Below are 21,218 nucleotides of genomic sequence, written 5' to 3' on the forward strand. Positions count from 1 at the left end.
CTTTATGTAACTATAGAGGGAGTATTGCCCCAACTATATTTCTATGCGGGGATATGTGGTAGGACCTCTCCCTGTGAAAAAGAAGACTCACAAATTCAGCCTCACTTGAGTTCTTTCTAAATTTAGTGCTGCATCAATTCAGCTCCTTAGACTGACATCAGGTGAATGGATTTATCTTCAGATATATCAAGTCTTCACTCTTTTCAACTAGGGCATTCAGAAGAGATCAAAATGTTGTATCTCCTATTGCTAACATGCCAGTTACAACTCTTAATCCATTTTTTTAAACAGATCTGACAGATTGGGTTATTCCATTTTATTAAACTTAAGGGGTGAGCATATGATCAAAAAACACTTACTTAGTTCCTGGCAGACTAAACCTACTGCAACGAAAAAATACCTTAACATTTCATCGTCATGGCAAAGAAGCCATGAGCACCTGTAACATTGCTTTAAGGAACTGATGTTGGGAATGCTTCTTTGGAAAAAAGTACAATGGGCAAAGGAATTGATTAAGAACTATTAGAAGCCTGAATGATGTTAAAATGTAACAGAAGACAAGATCATATCTTTAAATATTAACTTTCTTTGCAATAAACGTAATTCTCTGAGGGCACCAATCCAAGCATGTGCTGGGGAAGTGTGAGGAAGATTTCATAGACACGGCAACAGACCAAGATGAATGGTGATGTGGTCCCTGAGGGTCTTCTTCTCCCCCTGAAAAATGTTCTTTGTCCTGCTAGATGGTTTGACATCTGTATTGCCTGTATGATTTTGTATACTAAATACCTACATATGTATTTTCTAGCCCTCATTGTCATAATATTGATGCCCCTCACAGGAGTATATTCTCATCTCCACCCTTACTGTGTCTGATGGTGAAATGAGTCAGAGACCTACAAGTTTTCTAAATAAGGACATTTTGCATCTTTGTGTATGTAACTGTAATAAAAGCTTCAGTTCCAGTTGTCCCGAGTACTTACATCAGCATTGCTTATACCAATCCAGAAAGTACCAATATAGTTGTATCCTCATTTGGGCTTATGTCAGCATATCTATATGTTGCTTTAAAAAAGTCACACAGCCGTCTGGCAGTAATCCGCAGTGGTTAGGAAGTCCAATTACAGAAAAGGACCAAGTCTACCAAGACTGGGAAATACAAGCACAGGAAAAAACACCTAATCCTTTCCCCAGACAGTGTGCACACTCGCCATGCAGAAAACCAGCTAACATAACAGGTAAATGAAAGAGCTGTGCTGCAAAAACACTAGAGGTATTGATTCCAGCGCATCAGCAGGCTAGATGTTGTCAAGGCCTTTGCTGTCTTCACAGAGAAAGAGAGTGTGAAGGAGGGGCTGATGGACAATCTTGATGCAACTTTGCAAAGGATTCTGGAAAATGCAGTTGATGCCATAGGCTGAAAAGAGTTGCAAGAAGTCATTGGGATAGTGAAGAGAGCCGAAATGGAAAGGCAAAGATATTAAGATCCTTGAAAGAGATGACAAGTGACCTGTTTCTGATAAAATAGAAAGGAAAAAAAAGACAGTAAAAATCATCCAACACACGAGTAATATGATCAAAATTAATGACTCATAGAACAGCACTTTGCAGCAGCAGTCTGAATGGATATGTAAAGAGAGAGATTTGCCAAAGCAGATGAAAACAATTTTGTACTAATAAAGATGTAAAATAGTGAAAGCCCGGATGAGAGTCATAGCGTGTAAAGGAACTTTTTCAGTAGAAATCAACAATATCAAACCATGGCCAGAATGTGAAAAGCTAGAAAATGGAAACACTACGACTGAATGACGAGCTGGCAAGATATTAGGGGTCACAGAATCACTGAATCATAGGGGTTGGAAGGGATCTTCAGAGATCATCTAGTCCAACCCCCCTGCCAGAGCAGGTTCATTTAGAGCAGGCTGGACAGGAATGCGTCCAGGCGGGTTTTGAATGTCTCCAGAGAAGGGTCGCCACAATAAGGCAGAGGAACATGGTCATGAAGGAAAGAAGTGTGGATCCATAGCTTGGTTTTAACTCTAATAATATTAATCTGGTGACTGGGGCTGCCAGATACAAGCCCAAGTCTTCGAACACCATGGTAGCTACGTGCGGTCACTTGGCATCTTCCACAGATGAAGAGGATGGCTGTTCACTAGAGGATAATCTGTAATGGCATATATTCCAGGTGTTGTGAAACAGACAACGGCAGAAGAAAGGTCAGGCTTTGTTAAAATACATGCATATTCTTTTTCCTGTGATTGTGTCTGGGATATTATCAGGATGTGGACACCGTCTATTAGAGCTTATTCACAAAGAAGCAGGCTGTGATATCTCATTATCCTAATGTGTAACGAAGGGTAGATTTGTACTTCCCTGCAGAGAAATACTGCAAACAGGCCAACTACAGAAATGAAAGGAAAATGGAAAGCAGGATAACTACCTTAGGTGGCGTTCATACTAGCATTACTGCAGCAGTATGGAGGGAGGGAGGGAGATAGCTATAAGGAGGGTAGTTAGAGCAAAAAGTAATTCAGCATAGGGAAGAGTCACTGCAGAATACCAGTCTCAGCTGGGGTACCCATCTTGCTCACCAAAGGAAATTCTGCTACCGGGAGCAAACTGTCCGTCCAGTGCTGGACTGGGGGAATGTCAGTAAGTAGGAAAGGAGAGAGAGCAAAGAGACTGCAACGGACATCAAGGGAAAGAGAATGAGAGGATCTTGGGCATACAAATATCTGAATAGCAGACAGCCATAACATGCAGAGTATGATCTAAGGAGCGGCTTGAAATAAGTAGCTGGGAAAATCCATCAACTCATGGACAGGAGTAAAGAGCTGTGACAAAGTCTCTTTCTGCAACACTGTTACAGTCACCACCAACAGCAAACTGATCCATTAAAAAAATCCCTCTTCTGGGAGAATGGAGGTTGCTAAGAATCGAAGGCGCTTTGACCGAGTCTCCTTCTCAATAGTTAAGATTGAGGACTAAGAAGTAAAATGATTATTTACTGTCTTTTCTCCCTCCCCCTCGGAGGGTCAGAAGTCTTGACACACATCGTACTCACGAGACCTATTAGTGGAAGGAAGGTCTGCAAATATATGTATTCTTTTTTCTTTGGTTTGAGTCTTAATGTCCTGATCCTCCTTTAGCACCTAGACAATGACTCGATTTATTCTGAGACACAAGCAACCCACATGCTACACAAGCTTGTGCACAGGATCCGACCTCAACTCAGATGGCACTCATACAGGTACCATTGACTCAAATCCACACTAAGCTGTGGCTAAAAGAGATCCTAAGATATGGCTAGAGTGCCCTGCTTCCTCCTGGAAGGACATTGTAACAGAGTAAGGGTCTCCTGTTAAATGGCAGTGATGTATCTAAAGAGGTCAGAGGGTTACCAAGACAGCCTCTGACACGGCCTCCTTAGGACATGGAGTTCTTCAGCCTAGGCTTTCCTAACTAGTCTGAGCAGGTGGGGAGGCAAAATTCACTTTTAACAAAATTCATATTAAATATATAGATGGAAACAAGCGCTGCTGTACTCAGACAAATCCAAATTTATGAGATTATCTGTTCTGCTATTACCTCAGAGAAGTGAAAATTGTTATTTTTGTTCCATTTTACCTTTCTTTTGATAGAATGCTGAATTCAGTGGGCAGGCTTTTCCTCACTGTCTATCTCTAAGGTATTCCCCTAAAGAAACAAGCAAAAGGAGGAACCATGGCTCAAAGTATTTACTAAACACTGATGGGAATCAAAGCACTCAAATTTTAATTTAATCAGATTGTAGACTGTAATTTAGGGAAATAATTTATCTCAGTTTTATTTTCTTGATAGACTTGGAAGTAAAACCTGTAATTTAGTGAATGTTAAACAAATTTATTTAAAATATCAATCATACTAAGCCTGAACTTACACACACAAACCCATCATTAACACAATTACAGTTGTGAAAACTGTAAACATTACTATTTAACATTAACTTCCTAACAATCAAGAGACGGAAATGTAAAAAATAGCTTCCAAGTTGTCACTCACAGAGCTACCTTTGATTCAAAGCCTTTTGTGCATACCTTAAATCATATTTCAGTGTTGATTATAAAATATATATACTCTTATTGAGACATCTTTCTAAGTATTCCTTCCTAATGTGTATATAAATGGCTTCAGGTCTAAACCATCTTTTGATACCCTTAAGAGCAGTGCTGGGGTACTCTTGCAGGTGTAATTTAAACAAATCGAAGGTCTGTTTAATACCATGCCACCTCCAAGCTTCAGAGAGTCATTATACAATTATAATATACAATTATACATTACACAAAGCCACTTCCTCCCGGTTTTCCTTACACTCTGTCCTCTGTAGTAGAGGGTCTGTCTTTCACTGAGGGATACAGATGCTCAACCTTTGCCCACCCTTCCAGTGTTTGCTCCCTCTTCATGCTCTCCAAAAGGGGGCAGATGTTGCAGCGAGGATCTAGCCCCTTCCTCACAGCTGTGGAGAGTTCCCACAGCAGCAGAACCCTCTGCAAAGGGAAGCCAGATTTGGAGATCCTGAAATATGTATAGGTCCTTTTCAACCCCACCCTGCCTCTACAGTCGCACAAGGATTTCCTTCCAGGGGGTGCACAGCTGAGCTAAAGGCTGAATGAAACCTGATAGGTGAATCTGCAAATGCTTGCTCTGAAAATCCCCAGCTCGTCTAGGTACTAAGAAGTGGATTTACTGCTAAATCAATGTTTTGTGGCAGCGGTCTCTCTGCTGAGTCTCTGTAATTTGGCATGGGATTCTTACTGAATGAGACTTCGTCACTTCAGTGATGGTCTCTGTTTTTATGTCATTTCAAAGCAATAATAACCTGTGGAATTGTGCCAAAATCCTATGACGTCCTTCTTCTAATATGCTTCATTGACTTAGACATTTCACCGAAAAAGTTTTGGCTTGCTTTTTATTTATAGTAAATCTTGTTTGTTTTCATAAACAAAGCAGACTGTGGGAATGTGAATACCTCATACAGACAAAACCAATATAGATTGTAACTGAGAAAAGTAAAAAAATGCTTACACGTGCTTGGCTTTCCACACAGTTGTCTCTGTATTGCTATATTGCCTTGGTCTGCTGCTGGCGGCGTAGAGTCAGCTCCCCACTGCTTTTGCAGTTTTTCTGCTGAAAAACTGAAGCGGCAAATAAGGTTTCTGTATCTTGTGGGAATAGGAAACTAAGAAATGCTACTTTTGAGAATGATCTGCTCTCTGGCCTGTTTAAAGGCTGGAACACCAGAGTTAAATCCCCAGAGCTAAAGAAGCGTAAGAGCTACTTTTCATCAGGACTGGCAAAGCAAGAGGCCGAGAGTAAATACTCCCTTGTGGATGAGGTGTGTTTGCTATCTGGGACTAAGACACAAACCACACTGAAACCTGGGCAGTGATTACCTCTCCTTTCACAATACTGTAAATCTGGAGTGTTAGAAGGGAACTTTTGTGTAACACCTGAAGATCTGAGGAGGAAAAAAAAAAAGTGAGAATGAGTGACATTTCACAGAAATTCTGCTTTCAAAACAGAAATATCTCCAACAAAACAAAAGCTGTGAGCCTGATTCTGATAACCAGGATGAGGGATCCAAACCTGGCACTTCTTTTTCCTGTGCAACCTGAGTTCTCCAGCATTGCCTCTTTGACGTTCATTGGCACCAATAGAGGCCACGAAGTCAGTGAGGGGAGATGGCATCTCATCTACCTTACAGGTGTCAAAGTTAGATGGCTAAGCTCGAGCTAGTCACAGCAGGCTTCTTTTACAGATATTAGAGAAAAATGAGCACCTCCAGAGATGGTTCACTTGATCTGTCTTGGACAACTATTTTAAGATAGGATGAGTCATTTCTGGAGGCACTTTTTCCTTTGAACCAACTTTAAAGGTATTACAGGTGTCCAGCTTAGACCTTTAGCTGATGAAGTTGAGGTATACTGACTTTTTCAGTAACTCAGCCAGTTTACATCATTGAGGATTTGGACTACTTAAATCAAATATCCTAGTATGAAATAGGGATATTAAATCAGGATAAGGAAGGTGTGTTGTAACCAGGAGCAATTCCCTCTTATGCCAAGATTTTGGGAACACCAGCAAATGGGAATCCTTACTTTACAGTGTGGAAGGGAATGAAAGGGCCCTCGAAGCTACAATCCTTCCATTAATAGTGAATAGGTTTTACTAATTTCTCCCTATTCCCCAGAGTAATTTGAATCCCAAACTAAATTATATTGCTATGCTTCTAACACCATAAAGCACTTAACTATATCTTAGGTCTTACCTTATTTTGACTTTTTGTCTTATGTTATTTCAAACCAGAGTAAACCCATTCTCTTCACTTTAGCATTACTTGGAGGTTCCTTCCCCAACTCGCCAACTATAAGCATTGACTTCGGGGAAAGCTGAATGAGTCTCCAAACTCCACTGCCTGCTCTGCATTGGGTTTGGTGCTGTTGCCTAACCATAAGGAATCCAGTGACATTTGGGAAAGAAATCTTACGGGTTGTCAGATATGACAGAATGCCTTCCTAGATTATCTGCCCTACAAGAGATTTGTGTCACTTTGCAGTGGCAGCCAGATAACTTTGAACATCTCAATAGCCCCTGGACACCTATTTTTAGGGAACCATCCTCCACCCCCATACTCTGTCACTGCTGTCCCTTCTGTTTCCACCTGCTAAGCAGCTTTCAGATGCTGTTTCCTTGTTTCTGAGAAAAACATGTGAGGCAGCCAGGAGAAACCCAGCAGAGAACAGCATGTGGAAAGAAGTCAAAACACAACACTGGGGAGCAAGACCTTACTTCAGGGCATCCTGAGGTTTTCTCTGTTCGCAAATAGGTGCTGCATTTCAGGGCATGAGCACAGCAATATACGCTCTTCTACCTGTCCTAGTGCAAGACAGACCACACTGATGGTCGTAAAGCACACCTTATATTTGTTCTGGTGCTGATATTGATCCTGAAAGTATAGCTCACTGATTATCAGTTAAATACATGCCATAAATTAAACTGCTTCAATCCCAATTCAATTTACATCGAGATGAGTGCTTTTACCCATCACCAGAAGGCTCTGTTGTGTTCTCTTCACCTTTATTTTCACTGTCTCGAGGATAGCTTGTGAAACAAATATTTATTTATCTGAGAGGGAGGCTCAGTACTGCATTCAGTCTTTCTTGGTGTTTCTTCACATTTCTTTGGTATGTGAAATGCCTTATGCTTTCTCTTCTAGTGCTCTATTAGGCCTTTGTATTGACACATTTTTCATTCATGAAGCTTGCTGGAGCAGGAGATTGGCCTTGAGGAAGAGTCCCCACTTATTTTCAGACTTTTTTCCTGATAATCCCCTTTCTCACATGCATTCATCAGATACAGCAGCTTCTGTGAACAGAGCAAGGCAATGCTGAAAGCAGGCTCCATCGCTTAGCTGGTGGGGTGTAACCTCCACTGAGGCTGAAGGTTTAAAGGAGTTAGGAAATCCCTTCATATTTGGTGGCAAAGAGAGAGACTGACAAATTCTGTTTCCATGACCTTGTAATTCTTAAGCTCAGGGGCACAAGACCGGTGAAGCTGACAAGAGAACAGGGCCAACGGACTCCTATTTCTTGATGCTCAACATCCGTAATTTAAGATGAATGTCCAAGATTTTCTGAAGGCAGATTTTGTATTTAGAGATGCCCTTAGAACATCTTTTGATTTTTTTGATGATGGGGCCACAAGCTATAAGATTAGCTTTCTGAAAATAAACCCTTTAATCAGGCACAAACATACTAATCAGGCAGACAGCACAAAGGATCATTTAAAAATATATGAAAATATATATGGCAGCTTGAGGGTAAGACAAGGGTTCTAAAACGCTCATGTGGTGCTTTCTTTGTATTTTAAATACTTGTTATTATGAATAGTAGAAAAGGACTTTGTTGGCAAGTACCAACTTCAACGGGTTTCTTAACAGGATTTTTCTGTCTTTCAAAGAGTATATTTCCTTTTCCTATCTCATCCACCAGCATATCCTCAGCAGGTATAAATCAATAGAGCTTGAATTACATTCCTGGAGCTGTGCTGACTTCTGTCTCTTGGGGATACGCTCTACAGCCTCTAAAACTTTAAATGCATAGAATACAGGGACTTCTGGATTATTAAATTAATAGGAAATACAGATTCACTTTGGAAGCAATACAAATCCAAAATGAGAGGCAGAAATCAGAATTTCAAAAGCTCATGACTTTCTGGAATGATTCATAACTCAAAGAACATGATCATTTTTCTTCAGACTCTGTTGAAAGTTTTTTCTTTCTCTCCCTAGGAAATAGAACTGCTTTGTAAACTGAACTTGTGGGCAGATGGATAATTCCATCTCTTCATAAAAAGAAAATATCATTCATGACTTGAGGAAGGTTCTTGTAAGACAATGTTTAGAAGACATTGTTCAGAATAAGCTTTATTTGTTTTACAGAAGCTTTTTGGTCAAAATACAATATGCTGAGTTGTAAGAAGAAAGTAAAGAACATAAACAAAATGCAAGAATTCTGCATTTTTTTTACCCTTTTTCTCTCTTCATTGCCCAGTGACAGTGACAGAGTTGGGTAAATCAAGACTCTACACATTAACTGGAAAGAAAAAAACAACTCTGTGGCAAGTTCCAGAAATGTTCTCAAGTAGCAGAAAAGAAAAACAGGGGAAGTGGATTCAAAAAGAGAATGCCATTGGGAAGGGACTGAAGCAATGACTATCAAATAGACTGAGGAGTGAAATACTTTGTGTACTGGTGCTTGCTAACATCATATGAGTCACTTGAAATAATGCCGACATCCATGCATAGAAAAAGGGGCAATTCCGCTGTGTGATCTTTACCAAATCACAAAGATGAATTTTGCATTTTAAGCCACAAGAACCCTACAAGATATTTTTAGGAATACTCTGATAACTTTTCTGTGTGGTGTTAAGATGCTTAACTTTTTAAAGATTCTTTTAAACAATTAGTTTTAGTGGAATGGTTTACCCTAATGAAAATGCAAACAGGCATGTCTGCAGTCCATGGTAACACTCAACACACCCTTTTTTTCCCCCCCAAATGGCTACTCAAATCTTGGTAAGTTTGCAAAAATCAGAAACACTTAGTATTTAGTGCTTCCATAGAGTTCTTCACCTTGAAGAGGACAGCAGTTACTAACTCTCAAAAAATTCTTGTGAAAAAAAAAATATCCTTAAGGAAATGAAAAGTAAGCCCATAAATTCATAACGTGTTTCCCCTTGAGTGCACGCTTTCAAACCTCTCCTGCCAAGTGCTCTTGCTGGAACAAAGTTGAAGTTTTTATTGCACGTTTTCTCAACAATTTGAAGAAAACTGACTGAAATAAGGGCTAAACTGGTCAGACTTGCATTAATAGAGCTGAGAGAATATCAATTACTGCAAAAAATGTCCTCTGGTTCTCAGACTGTCACTGAGTTTATGGCTTGGTCCTTTACTGAGTACCAGTCTGGGGATGGTATCACCCATCTTCAAGAGTAACTAAAATGCAGTAGCTGTCAAAGGAATAAGTTTATTTGCTTGAGCATAATTGATGGCTATTTATCCCATTAACATAAATGGTATGAAAATTTTGCATGTTTTCAGAATTTAGTGGTGTGTCAAGTCAAGGAGGAAGGTAAGGCTGGCACAGTAAATCTTATGTTCTGTCTGCCCCTTCAAAATGTTGTCCCATATTTGTGCTGAATAAAAAAAAAAAAACCCTCTCCAAACTGTAATTTCCTCCTCTCCTCCTATTTTGGCCCTAATTTCTTTAAAATAACAGTGGTATCTAGCTACACAGAGGTATAGCAGAAGATACAATGAGGAAAGTGCCACTGGACATCAAGCCATTGATCACAACTCTTTGAGTGCAACCATCCAGCCAATTCTTTATCCACTGAGTGGTCCATCATCAAATCCATGTCTCTCCAATTTAGAGACAAGGATGCCATGCAGGACAGTGTCTCTTGCTTTGTGCAAGTCCAGGTAATTGATGTCAGCTGCTCTTCTCTCATACACCGATGCTGTAACACCATCGTAGAAGGCCACCAAATTTGTCAGGCACGATTTGCCCTTAGTGAAGCCATGTTGCCTGTCACCGATCACCTCTTTATTTTCCATGCGCCTTAGCAGAGTTTCCAGGAGGATCTGCTCCATGATCTTGTCAGGCACAGAGGTGAGACTGACTGGCCTGTAGTTCCCAGGTCTTCCTTTTTTTCCTTTTTTAAAAATGTATGTTATGTTTCCCCTTTTCCAGTGAGCAGGAACTTCACTGGACTGCTATGACTTCTCAAATATGATGGATAGTGGCTTAAGAACTTCATCCAGTTCCCTCAGGACCCGCGGATGTACCTCATTAGGTCCCATATTCTTCAAACATATAAAACAATACCTGCAAAAAAAGAAGGGAATGTGGTTCCCCACGTGGTTGAATAAGAAATGGATGAAAATTCAAATACTAGATGCAAAATAATGTGAAGCATTAGGAGAAACTTTGTCATCACACAAACAATTATACCCTGGAACTATGGAGAATGGAATGTTTTTTAGAGCTGTATGGCCTCTTGAAAGATTTTCAAGGTCCTGTTTCTCTATTTTCCCTAAAAATACTCTGACTAAATGCTTTCATCTAGCTTTGGGGACCACCTGCTCTTCTCCAGCAGGTATTAGAGTTTTACCATGTTTCTATAACTTCAAGACTGGAGATTTGACTGATTTTTGTCAGTTTTTGATTGAAATCCCTTCATTAAATCATAATTTTAGTTGTGAATCCCACTGGGGGAATGGAAGGGACATTTAATTCTTAATGGAAACATCTAGCAATATAAGCATTTTGAGTCCAAGTGTCATTTTGACATAGCTATCCTTGTATGTTGTAATTCAGTATCCAACCGGGTAGGGATCAACAGCTGCCCTGATTTGCTGTTTGTCTGACAACACAGAACACATCCCTTAGGGGCGTATGCTTAAAGTAAATGATGTTGCTAAGAAACCCATTAAAGCATGTTGTTAATTGATGATGAATAGCCTCCTAGTTATTGGGAACATTTCTTACCAGCTCTGTTTCATGTGGTGTGCAAATGAGACAACATGTACTGGTAGTTGCTGATGTCAATGACACTGGTTATTTAAGAAGCGCACACAGCAGGGAATGAGAAAGGCCACAATTATCAGATAAGGAAATTGCCTTTGTTTGCTTTGATGTTGGTAACATTATTTGGGTGACATCACAAAACTCTGCGTGACTGAAAGGAAGCGAGCGAGAAAACAGAAAGCGCAGTGAGATGGCCTGACTTCTCGCAGTGAACATTTGTTTCCTTGTCACAGTCTCAGGAGCAGAAGCTGTTTCTCCCCAGTTGCTATTTATTCTTGGAGCAAGGTTCTGAACATAAGTAAATGCTCTGGCTAATGTTAATTTTAAAAAATATTTTCAGCCATGTCTCCATTGTAAAGTACACTCAGAAGAGATTTAAATAGGCTCTGTTGCCATGATTTTCCTCTTCTTGATAATGAAACGTATGATGAAATATACTCCATCAGAAATAAATCAAACATAACAATTATCACTGTCCTGCTCATTTCAGTGGATATCCTAAGGCTTTTCCATCTTGCTTTTAAAACCATGGCCAAAGATGCCCTGCACCCTCTTATGTAGGATGCAAACATTGAGAAAAGGTGAGAGTTGCTCAGCAAAATGAAGAGCAGCATTCAGAAGAACAAAAGTATTGAATGTTTCTCTAGTTAACAGGGTTTCTAGGAAATGCTGGAAGGGAAAGGGCTTTATGGAAAATGTATGGCATCTGAAAAGGGAGCAGCAGCATATTTTGCCCCTTTTCTGACGTTTTTCTCTGCTGAAATGCTATGAGCTGTACAAGAGCCTGCATAAAGACTAACTAATGGATTGTACCTTGAGACTTCTTGCAACGTCCCCTCCCTAAACAGCTTCTTGCTGAAAGTTGGGCGTAAATAACTGGAAAAGAATCATATTTTATTTCCATTTTAAGCATTTTACACTGACCAAAGCGGAGATAGCACAACGGGTAGGCAGACCTTTACTCTGCTTTGCTGTGGTGCAGATTCTTATGCTGGCCAAACGTACCCTTCTATACTGCTATAAAATTAACAAAGAAGCTACAAAAGGTGTTCCCTCAAAAGACCAGCTGTTGTGGGCATAAGTGTGTGTCCAGAGGTTCTCCAGCAGAAAATGCTGTAGTGCTCAGGCCCTTGCCTGAGGGTAACAGCCAATTCTGGGATGAAACCAGCTGCCATCGATGGGGGTTGCTCAGCCATGTGGATGAGACCGTGTAAAGCATCTGTATTTGCACACATTTTTTCCCTATGCCTGAAACACTTCTGCTTTTCACAAGCTGCCTTCCACACTCCAGTTTTGTTGTAAGAGCTGATCATATATATTAAAATAAGCAGTTTTCACATTTTCACAAATGCAGCTACCTAACTTCATTCACCTGGCCTTTCGTCTGCTGAATATTCACCAACCCGTAGTTTGGTTCCCACAATCTTTCTAGGTTGTAAATTCTTATAGTTAATACAGAGTTCATCCAACAAATTGAGCTGTTAATCACTAGTTGTTGTTTTGCTTTCAAAAAATCTACAACAGCTACACAAACTGGAGGCAGAGAATAGGACAGGATTGCAATGAAACATGACATAAATCATAGATATACCTGTACCAATGTCTTCTCACATTGAGTATTTTGACAGCTTTAAGGATACAGTGTGTCTATCTCAGGATATGCTCACCAATGATTTGTAAACATAAATGAGACATGTTTTAAAAAATTATCAGCAACTCATTTTATCTTTTCTGCATGTCTTTATCCCTAGTTCTAATTGACATGAATTGTTTATTCCAATCTCATCTTATCTGTAAGAAAGTGCAGTGAAAAGGCCTAATAATACAACACAAAACTTTTCACATGAACCTTTTCAGACAGCAAATATTATGTTGAGGAGCACAGGAGAACACAGCTGTGAAGTAAAATAAGAAAGCTTATTTCTGAAATGAAAAAAAGTACGTTGATGCAATTTATTACAATCTTTTTGGAAATAAACTTCATTTTTTTAGGCATTTCTTTAAGTTTACAAAGATTAATGTATTTATTAATCTAATCCTAATAAAATACTTTTAATCATTCTTCTTTCAGAAATCACAGAAAATTTTGAGGTTTGTTTCATTTTAGCTTTGGAAAGACTTGGGTATTTGGGAAGGATTGATTCTGAATGTTTATGTGGCTCACTTAAGTGTTGACTTGCAGAAGCTGAATCAGCATTGAATGGAGAGCAATTGATTCTTAATGCTAAGCAGAGAGGATGCGGTTGGGTTATTAAAATCTTCTTGGCCATTTATGTTACTTCAAATCTGGTGGGTTTTTTCTGCATTACAAGTTCTATGATCAAGAATATGTATTTGTAGGGCTGAGCCTTCAAAAGCTAACCAGAAAATAGTTAAATTTTAACATAGTGGACGCATTTTATAGCATGTAGTATATTTCAGTTCTCCTCCACATTGCAAAGAAGAAGGGTACAAATACAATTAATTCAGAATTTCAAAATTAAAAAAAAAAAATAATTGGTCAAGAATTCCCCTGGAAGAAGAGCCTTTATAGCTCTTTCCTATGACAAATTTATTGGATGGGTGTGTCTGACAGGCCAACACTTTCTGTCTATCCAAAGTAGAGGTTTCCGCATTCAGTGACTTCTTCCAACGCAGCAGAGGCAAGGTAAGAGTCACCTGGATCTCTGCACTCAGTGACTTCAGATAACATGAATTTTCAGCATAAGCTCTGGAACAGCTGCACTGCTTAGTATTTCAGATGTGTAAGGATTTTTTTGGTATATATAGAGAAGCAAAATGATCCCAGTTACTAATGCTTTTTTGACATCTGAAGGACATTTCGCATATTTAGAACACATCAAAAATTTGTGTCCAGTGGCTGTTGCTTTTGTTTCTGCTTCAGACAGAGCAGAATTCACATCACTTTCAAACTTAGCACCTGACAATCTCAAAATAGAGCCTGCACATAGAAGGCAAGAGTCCTATTGTCATGTAACTTCATGAAGTTCCTTACACTAGGTTGTATTAACTCCAGAAAACTACTAAAATCTTCTTATGAGGATTAATTGTGATTTACTTCTTTGACAAAGTAGTTTATTGATTAAACTCGGTCCTGAAGCTAACTTCCAGTTTAGAGTAAGAGCCTGCGGTAACCACTTACCACAATGAGAAATTTGTTTCACCATGAACACATAAGGAAAAGCTTTGTAACTGAAAGATATTCCATCCGTTCCTGTGGCCATTTCCCTTGAAACAGGTCTTATAATATGTGTATCAGCCCAAGTAAATCATTGTCGTGTTTAATCAAAGATTAGAAGAAAAATTAATTTCATCATCCATCTCCTCTCAAAGGTATCTCTGGGTCAGCAGTGTAGGAAACTAAAGTTATTAACTAGACGATGAAGGAATTCTGCCAAGAACAGTACATGACTGCTCCCACGAGATCTCTAAATAACACTAATACTTTCTTCAGTAAAATTAATCCCTGTTCATTAACGCAAAACACTGAGCAAAATCACAGAGCCCTTACTGCACGCCAGGTTTGGAAATTTGGAGGTTAGGAAACTCAGCTTCTTATAAAGGCTTTTGGATTCCTTCCAGTTACTGCCTCCTGGTCCCTGATCGTGAAAAAAAGCCTCATTTTCTAGGAGCTGTGGAGGTATGGACAAATGCACACACACAGCTCCAGTCTGGAGGGAGGGGCGCAGTGGTCGCGCATTAGAAGAGAAGCTGTGAAGAAGACTTTCTTCATCACGAGACAAAAATGTTCAAGTCAGTGTGGTTGGCCAGCAAGATGCACTGCGAAAGGTTCAGACTGCCAGCTCAGGTCTGTGGGTTTCCTTCACTCCCTCTGAGGGTGGCTCGCTGACCATGAATTTTTGCTGTTCTTTTATTTTCTAAATGGAAATTGAAAGGGCACCTGATGCCCATTAAAATTACCTCTGACGCTTCAGGTGGAACTGCACCTAAGCTGACACAGTGAAGTGCTGCTGTACTAAAGATATTTCTTTGCAATGAAGACTTTAATTTTTTCTGGGCCCGGCAATATCAACTTGCCTAAAAGAAGTCAGTGAGGAGACCTTAAACTGCCTGTAGTTCACTCTCAACATTCAGGTGCAGCTGTGAGAAGCTGATGAGGAGAAAAAGATCCAATGAGTGCCATTGCAGTATTAAAAAAAAAAAATAAAAAAAAAATACTTGTTTAATAATGCCACAGGTAAGTTTTCTTTGCTATTTTTCTTCTTAGGGAAGTAAAATGTAAAATAGTACAAAGCAGACAGTATAAAGGAAGAATCCACTGAATGCTTGTGTTTCTGGTCTGATTTTCAACCTGTGTTAGTTTGGCAACTTCTGTTGGCTTTAAGAGAGACATTTGATGGTAAGATTTTCAAGGGCGTCTAAACAACTTAGGCTCCTAAGTCAGTTTAAAACTTTCAATAGTCTATTGAGATTGTAAGTACCTTTGTAAGTCAATCACAATTAAACTAATAAGGTCTGACCATAAAAAAGGGATTTATGTGCCACAGTAAGAGCTGTAATACAATTACGTATAAGTGACATAGGTACCTGGCCCTTGAGACTGGAAACTCTCCTTGGTAAGACACTGGAACAGGTTGCCCAGAGAGGTCGTGGAGGCCCCATCCCCACAGACATTCAAGGCCAGGCTTGATGAGGCTACGAGCAATCTGATCTAGTTAAAGGGGGGTTGGACTAGATGACCTTTAAATGTCCCTTCCAACACAACACATTCTATGATTCTGTGATTCATTCTATGAAACATGAACAACGTGCTAAGAGAAGCAACACCTTCACTGGGCATAGTTACTGCTGGACACACAGCTCAGCAGTGCAATGGCTGTACTGCACCTTATCCGGGCTACCAGGCCGGTAGCATCAGCTGGTAGCTTCCAAAGCTCATTTGGAAAGATCTGCTTTGAGATGCCTTTGCAGTACCCAGTTTGTTTGCTAAGGTTGTGCCACAGCAAAGCAGGAATTCAGAATTCACCTGGGTAAGACAGGCCAAGCTGAGCCTTTCTCCAGTGGAATGGCGGGACGCAGCCAGCCATGAGAAGGCTGGCACATGGTTCAGTCTCACCCACTTCAGCTGCTCTCTGGCTCACCTTCAGTGAGCACACAAGGTGTGTGGAACAACTCCTGATACCTTACTTAGACACTGAAACACTTTTAGGAAGGGGGAGATGTTAGCATGTTCTTGCATGAACATGTCCAGTGAATGAGTGCTTATAAAATCATCTTTTTGAAAAACTGTGCATATACTGTGACAAAGAGGCAAAACTTGTAGCAAATAAAATGTGTGTGCCATTGGCTATTGGCCTTGCTTCCGCCCATGGTACCTGGTCGGAGGCAGCCAAGGCAGTGCAATGTGCACTATACACCGAGGTTGGCTGGCTGATACTGAGAACCTGGATGTTTGCTTTATATCCCTAAATATTTTTTTTTCCTTTTCTCTTTTGTTAACAGCAGAGCTTTCATGCCACTTGCAATTTTTCTCCCATTGTTTTCTCCACAGCTGCTATGAAGATTCCTATGAGGCTGAGGCCTTCCTACGAGCAAGCTAGCAAGCCACCCACCAACATTTCCACTTCAATCTTCCCTTCTAATGTCCTTTCCCTCACTGTCTGACACATTGCAAGCTCTTACTTTCCATCTGTATGTCAGCAGAGCCAGTGAAAGTCAAAGCACGTAACTTACATGGCTGTGACACTGCATCAGTCAAGTACGCACAGATCCCTCACAGGCTTGTGACTTGAATGAAAGGGTAATACTTGTTCTTAAATCAGCTAATCCACCCATACTCTGGGGAAGGAGTCCATACTTAAACATGCAGTGACATACTTCTTCCATGGCTAGGGTTTAACTGTTGACAGTATGTAGTTATGTTCTGCTCCATTCAACAAATTTTACATGTGTAGGGGGATTATCAATTTAAACCTGTTCCTTATAATAATTTTCTTTTTCCTTTTAGAAATATTTGCTTCAAATTCCACCATCCTGCTGATACATCTTATCTTCTAGGTTGTAAGCTCTTTCTAGCAGTAATTCTCATTTTCTAAGTGTAGTGGCTAGCACCAAAAGCTGTAACTGGCTTTACTCCAGCACCCTCTATTTTTCAGTCCCACTGATTCTACCACCTGGGGGGTCTCCTGGAGCACCCCATCGCATCTGCTCAGCCCCCGCACTAGACTTTCCTCCTTGTAAGAACCAACATCATGAGGCAAGTGGGCATACATCTGCCTGATTTTGTCCTCTCACCCCACTAGGTGACCCTAACCTGGACCACGAAATAGTGGCAGTAGTAATAATAATAATAATAATAATAATAATAATAATAATAATACAGATGTAGTCCAAGGAATGTGATCCATGCAGGTTCACTAGGCACTGCTTATAAGAAGTTATTAATTTCCAGCATGGAATCTCTCATCATTATTTACTTTTCTGTTCTGTTTGAGAATTCCCTGTCTCAGAAAACGGACTTTGTTATTTTGGGGGATAGCGGTTTTAAAATAAGTACATAGATAAAAAGGATACATAAGCAATCTTTTCCCAGCTTCTACATAATATTTGCAATGGGTATCACTGCATTTAAAGCCAACTTCAATAGCTTCCTCATGGCAAAATTTGCCAGAGAACTGTACCTATTGTTGGATGAGCATTTTAACCTTGCTCTGCTGTTTCTCTTTTCTTAATCATGAGAAGTGGAGAAACGCAGGGCTGAAAGCACGTGCAAAAAGCTATCAACTTTTGCATTTGGTAATGTTGGTGTAAGATAGGAGTCAGGCCCCACTGTTAGTTACATCAAAGCAAAGTGATGAGTTTTTCATTAGCCGACAAGGTTAAATAATTCACCAGAAGGAAGGGGAACCAGGAGAACAACTTCAGCTCAGCCGAAACTCTTCAGTCTCCACAGCACAAATCTTCCTTTCTCCTGAACTCACACCCCGGGAAATGGGCTGCATCCTCAGACAACTTGGTGTATAGGACGGAGAGTGCCCTTCATTTCTGCTGAAGCCCTTCACAAGATATGCACAAACTGTGTAACTCTTCAGGGGCACTGAGACTGGAACCCAGGTGGCCTGTGTCCCCAGTGCCACCCTAAGCAGCCAGCTGGAGGGCTGCCGTGGTGCAAGTAGGTGGTCCTGGGCGTATTCAAGTGCTTTGAACAGAGTGGAAAGGCTGCAAGCAGAAGGTGAGAGGAAGATGCTGTGGAAAACTGCACCACGGTGTTGAGCCCACTCTCCTGGGAGGTCAACGAGCAGGATCTGAGACACCCAGAGGGGATCTGCAGGCCTCTGAGGACACCGGAAAAGCAACCTCAAATCAAACAGCAAAACCCCGATTAAATTGTTTGGCAAATGCAGGGCCAACCTGACTTTAGAATAGTAAAAGCATATATGTTGGGGGAAAAAACCTGCTTGCTAAGAAAGAGAAAAAAGCTTTCGCTGTAAATCTGTGGGGAAGTATCTCAGTAGTACCTTGCCTCCATTTAAGTCAGCACTGGAATACTGGTCAGACCATGGGGACATTCATGGGAGTAAGGAAAATTAGCACAGAATTCAATTTCATGACACTTGTAGTAGACACTCAGGGCCCATTTTAAGGAACTTGCAAATGTGTCTGAAGGGGAAACCTTTCGCAAGCATTTGTTGGAGAGCTGCTGCGGTAATCGAGGCAGTGCTGTGACTCCTCTCGTGTATCAGGCATGACGCTTTTTCTCCCACTCCAGACGCAGCTATTTCACCTTACAGACTTACACGGGGTTATTGATTTAGACCCTTTACTAGGGCCCACAGGAGGTTAATATGATTAACTTAATTCAAAATAATGTTGTCATAAACACTTAGTAAAATTCCTGCTTTTTGTGCATTCGTTTGTCAACCAGAAATTGGCAAAAATACACAAGGTGATGATGGAAATTAATTTCCCTGAAGGAATCATTAAATCTTCCTCCTCCCTTTTCTCCCCGCATCTGCACCTCCCTCTTACTTCATGGGCTCCAGTACTGGAAGCTTTTAATTGTCTAGATTGTCTGTTTTTGACCTCTTAATCTTGCCTGATGAGCCTGGCATCTTAGAAGCATAGCACCTGAATATTAAATGCTGCACCTCTTGGATAGCCGCCATGCACAGACAAGCTGCAGCTGGGCCCCAGTTTGCGCCAGTGCTCCGCTTCACATTTCTTAGCCCTTCTCTTGCTCTCCATGGTGCTCTCCATGATAAGTGGCTCCACCAACTTCCCCAAAGTCATTCTTTTCTCTCTGATTTTAAAGTCAGGATTTCATCATCTGCAAAGTTTACCTTTAACAGAAAAACCAGGCAGCCGGAAAAGCAAATATTGCTACAAATTGTGCACCGCAATCAGTGTATTTCTGGTCAGATCAGTTTGCACCACTGATATCAACAACGTTTGAACCACCAGATCGGAACAGAAGCTGGTGTGCTGTGCATGTACGGACTATATACTGCCCAGACCTGTGTTGTGTGAAAAGGGGCCAAGCCGTTTTGGCAGAAGATAAACCCCCTTGCGTTCTAACACTCCTCACCGAGGTGGGAGGCTAGGTGCGGCTAGGTTTAAATTCTGAATGATGCCCAATTCAGCACTATCAGTCCAATTGCGTTTAATATGTATTAAACTATCACGATTTGGATACACTAATAGTGGACTGCACCTTCAGTCTAGTCGTGTTCCTGAACTAGCACGGCCACTCTCGAGTCTTTGGTCGTGTTCAGTGAGAAAGTGAAACGACTAGCTACTTAAACAGTGCAGTTTATTTAAACAGTGCAGTTTATTTAAACAACACATATACAGGTTCTTTAGGATTGCCAGTGATAAATACACTGTCTGCAAAGCACGTGCAAAGATATTGTTAAGTATACAAAACGCGCGACAAAATTATAAATGATACAGCCTGGCTATAAATGTAGGGTAGAGATTCTCTAGAGAAATTTCTAAGTCCCCGAGAAAGCACTCGGTGTAATTGAAGTCTTACCCAAAGGCGTCCCTGTGGGGGGGAGGAAAGGCTCAGCCCGTCGACTGATCCCGGAAATCAGCGATGGAATTCTTCGCGATGGTGTCTTCCCTGGCATCCCCTCTCTCTTGGGCTATTTTTATACTATTTTTTTATCTTCAAAGTGGAGTTTGAGTGACTTTAGTCATACATACTTTTATGATGATTAATGTACTCAAGGAGGAGTGTTCGCACCTCGGAGGCGGATAGTCTCCAGGATGGACGTGTGTTTTGGTACATTGTAGTGAGCAAAGTTCGCACAAAGGACAGTATTTCATCAACATTTGACGAAATGTTGGCTCGGGTAGCGTGTAGGCCGCTTATCAGTTCCGTAGTACCATCTCGTCCCCGTATCTGCTATTCGTCACAAGGGAAGGCCACGGAACAAGCGCGTTCCGTTCCATCCCTCGTGTAGTTTCGCAAACAACCTCGTACAGGGAATCACAGATGTGGCATTCTTCGTGTGCCAGCTGCAGCTGTATTCTACCTCGGAAGCCTCTTGATTTTATGACTTTCCTTAATGTGTGAACAATGCTGTATTTTTGTATTCTTGGCCAATTTAGTAATTATTCCGCAACCTGTCAGCCTCCTCTTCCCACTGAAGACTCCAGGTCTAGGTTTGACTTAGAGTCAAAGCCATAAATTTTCACTCTGGATGATACCAATCGAACCTAGATAACATAGGTGCCATTGTGTTACAAAGAAATCTAGACAGGTTGAAATAAACCTGGGGATCCCCAGGACTGGGGAGGGGATAGCTCTGGGAGGGGACTGGGAACAGCATAGCTACATGTATGAAAGGAGGTGGGCAGCCTTGATCTTGCAACTGCTTTTGTGAAAATAGGACAGGGAACTGCTGGAGAGGGTACAGCAAAGATGATGAGGGGACTGGAACACCTCTCTTATGAAGAAAGGCTGAGGGATTTGGGTCTTTTCAGTCTGGAAAAAAAGACAACTGAGGAGGGACCTTATCAATGCTTATAAATACTTAAAGGGTGGGTGTCAGGATGAGGCCAGGCTCTTTTCAGTGGTGCCCAGCGACAGGACAAGAGGTAACGGGCACAAACTTGATCATA

The sequence above is a fragment of the Larus michahellis genome, chromosome 1 (genome assembly GCF_964199755.1).
Source record: "Larus michahellis chromosome 1, bLarMic1.1, whole genome shotgun sequence".
Taxonomy (NCBI): domain Eukaryota; kingdom Metazoa; phylum Chordata; class Aves; order Charadriiformes; family Laridae; genus Larus; species Larus michahellis.